The sequence below is a fragment of the Procambarus clarkii genome, chromosome 8 (genome assembly GCF_040958095.1).
Source record: "Procambarus clarkii isolate CNS0578487 chromosome 8, FALCON_Pclarkii_2.0, whole genome shotgun sequence".
NCBI lineage: Eukaryota > Metazoa > Arthropoda > Malacostraca > Decapoda > Cambaridae > Procambarus > Procambarus clarkii.
This window is the reverse complement of record NC_091157.1, coordinates 30,952,202-30,955,746: the sequence shown is the minus strand read 5'-3', so window position 1 is coordinate 30,955,746 and position 3,545 is coordinate 30,952,202.

The window sequence follows — 3,545 nt, the reverse complement described above, 5'->3', positions numbered from 1 at the left end:
CCCAGTTTGTCATGTCTTCTGTGTCTTTTTTCTCATCTCCCTTTGATCCTCCTTCCCATCCTTCTCCTCTGTCTCTTAGCTCTCCACGCCGCCTGTCTGTGCGAGCTGATATCCATCCTTCTAGCGATCATCGTGTTGTTCGCTTTCGTTCTTCTTCTGTTGAGACGTTTGAGTCTGTTGCCCAGTACGATGCTTCTGGAACACCTGTCTCTGAGTCAGAAGCAAAAGCCTGGCTTATCTCCTTCCTCCTCCCCGACTGGTAAGAAAGCTTCACTTTCATCCTCGCCCCCTACCTCTGACTCTATCGCTCCACCTCTCCCATTTCGGTGGTCGAGCCCCCTGTTCCTGCTTTGGAGGTTTCTTTGGCCCCCGCTACCCTCTCAGTTCCTGCCCTTGCTGAGGTGTGCTTCCTGGTTTCTGCTCCTCCTGCTGTCCTTGACAGTCCCTCTCGGTTGCCTCATCCTCTGGTCCCTGCTCATCTGCCTCTGGTCTGTCCTCCCACTCCCTTCCCTCCATCCTTACTCAGTTTACCCATGCCCCCTATCCCTGACTTCGCTGACCCTGATCCTGTACTTCTTTGACATGCTGTGTTCCTTTTTAACCTTTGTTTCTTCATTGTTCTCTTTTTGTCGATGTCTATTCTTCAATCAATATTCGTGGATATTACACCAATTTCCATAAGCTCCAACTTTTGATTTCACAGTTTTCACTCCTTTGTGTCCGTCTCCAGGAGCCGATGCTTGGTGCTCATCCTGGTCGCTTCTGTGATTATTCCTTTCTCTCCCCCATGCCCCCCCCCCCTTCAGATTTTGCTGGGGCCAATAACTTTTCTGCTTTTGATTCGTTCTGATGTTCCCCTCATCCCCTTACTTTTTCCATCACCTCCAATGTTCTGTTGCCCGTGTCTTTGTGTGTAAATGGTACACAGTTTATTCCATTTATCTCCCCCCAAATGTGCCCCTTTCTCTTCCCAATCTTAAACACCTAGTGGACTCCTTGCCAGAGTCTGTGCTCCTGCTGGGTGATTTCAGTTGTCGACATACCCTCTGGGGTGATGTTCTGACGAACACCCGGGGTCGCCTTCTCGAACCGTTCATCCTCTCTTCTTCCCTGTCTCTTCTGAATTCTGATGAGCCCACTCATTTGGACTCTTGGACTGCACCCTTTCCTGTCTTGATTTTTTTCTTTGCTCGTCGTCTCTTTACTTGAATTTCACATTTCGGGTTCTTGATGACTTCCATGGCAGTGACCATTTCCCCATCCTTGTTACCTTTTTTCTTTTCACCCTGCCCTCTCCTTCCCTAGGTGGCGGTTTGCCGAGGCTGACTGGCATCAATTTACCCTCTGTGCTACTCTCTCCGACCTCTCCATTTTGCTTCTCCCTCGCTCCCTCCTCCTTTTTCATGACACCATCTTCAATGCTGCCCTCCACTCTATTCCTCGCTCTACCTCTCAGGAAACATGGAAGTGCGTTCCCTGGTGGAATGTGGACTGTGCTTGGGCTGTCTGCTATAAGCGTGCAGCCTGGAAGAGACACCGCCGCCGGCAGATGGCTGATTCTTGTCTTTTGTTTCGGAAGGCGAGTTCAGTGGTCCGTAGGACCATCTGTACAGGTAAACGTGAGTGTTGGAGGTCTTATGTTTCCACCATTACGTCCGAAAATACTCTGCCGCAGATCTGGAGGGGTATTCGCAAGATAGTGGGTAAGTTTGCTTCTGATGTCTCGCCGGTCCTCCACCTCCGTGGTACTCTTGTGGTGGACCCGTTGCGACCAAACTGGGTTCCCACTTTTCGTCTGTTAGCTCTGGTTCTCATCTTCCTCAATCTTTCCTTCTTCATAAGCTTGTTCTTGAATCTCGTCCTTTAGATTTCTGCACTCATCTCAGCCTTCCTTATAACGATCCCTTCTCTCTCTCTGAACTTAAGTCTGCCCGGTCCCTCTGTGGTTCTATGGCAGTAGGTTCCGATGGCATTCATTATGAGATGCTTCACCATCTCCCTCTATGCATGTCTCGGTATTTACTGAATCTGTATAATCGGGTCTATGAGTCGTCTTCAGTACCTGAGGACTGGGTCGATGCCGTTGTCCTCCCCGTCCTCCCTGTTATGTTTCCAGGGTCTGTCAGGACATTCCCTAAGGACTTCCACCCTATTGCCCTCATGAGTTGTCTGCAAACTCTTTTGAACGTATGGTTAATGTTTGTCTGATGTGGTTTTTAGAATACTCACCACCTCTCCCCTTCTTAATTTGGTTTTCGCAAGTGCCGCAGCACAACAGATGTCCTGGCAAACTTAGAGGTCTATATTTGTACTGTTGTTGCTACGAAGACCTCTGTTGTTGCTGTCTTCTTTGACCTGGAAAAGGCTTACGACACCACCTGGAGATATCATATTCTGTCACAACTTCATTCATCTTGCCTTCGTGGTAATCTCCCTCTCTTCTTCCAAAGCTTTATCTCTCGTTTCTTTCGAGTTAGGCTTAGTGCCACTCTCTCTGCTCCTTTTAGGCAATATGAGGGTGTACCCCAAGGTAGTGTTCTGAGCACTACTCTTTTTCTAGTTGCCCTCAATGGTCTTTTTTTTCCTCCCTTCTGGCGTTTTCTTCGCTCTCTATGTCGACGATCTTGCCCTTTGCTGTAAGCTTTTGGGGTTAATCTTTGACACTCGTTTGTCTTGGTCGCCTCATATCTCTTACCTCTGAGTTGAATGCTCCAAGACCCTTACCATCCTTAAGCTTTTGTCCCATACTTCTTGGGGAGATGATAGCCGCACACTCCTCTCTTTACATTCGTCTCTCGTCCTGTCTAAACTCGATTATGGTTGCCCTGCTTACTCGTCTCCTACTCTTCGTCGTCTTGATGCTTTGCACCATACTGGGTTGCGCCTCAGCTCTGGTGCCTTTCGTTCGACTCCTACCCTCAACTTATATGTTGATACTGCCTTCCTATCTTTCCAGGATTGCCGTGATCGCTACTGTCTTTGATATCTTGCGCGGTCCTTGCAACATCCTTCCTCTCGCCTCTTGTCATGCTTTGACTTTTACCCCTCCTGTAGTTCCTCTTCTTCATCACCACCTCTCTCTTTTTCGTCTTCTCTTTATTTAGATTTCACGTGGTGGGTTCTTCGTGACCTCTATAACAGTGACCATTTCCCCATCCTTGTCACCTTTTTCTCTTTTCACCCTTCTCTTTCCTTCCCTAGGTGGCAGTTTGCCAAGGCTGACTGGAATCTATTCACTCTACCTGCTACTCTTTCTGACCTCTCCTATCTGCCTCACCGTCGAGCCCTACTCCTTTTTCATCACACCATATTAGACGCTGCCGTCCACTCTATTCCTTGCTCTACCTCCAGGGGCATGCGGAAGTGCGTTCCCAGGTGGAATGCTGGGTGTTTCGACTGTCCTCTGTAAGAGTGCAGCCTGGAAGAAAGACTGATGCAGACAGACGGCTGTTTTCTTTTGTTTTATAAGGTGACTGCGGTCCGTACGGTTAAACTTGAGAGTTGGAAATCTTTTGTCTCCACCATTACGTCTGATATTCCTCTGC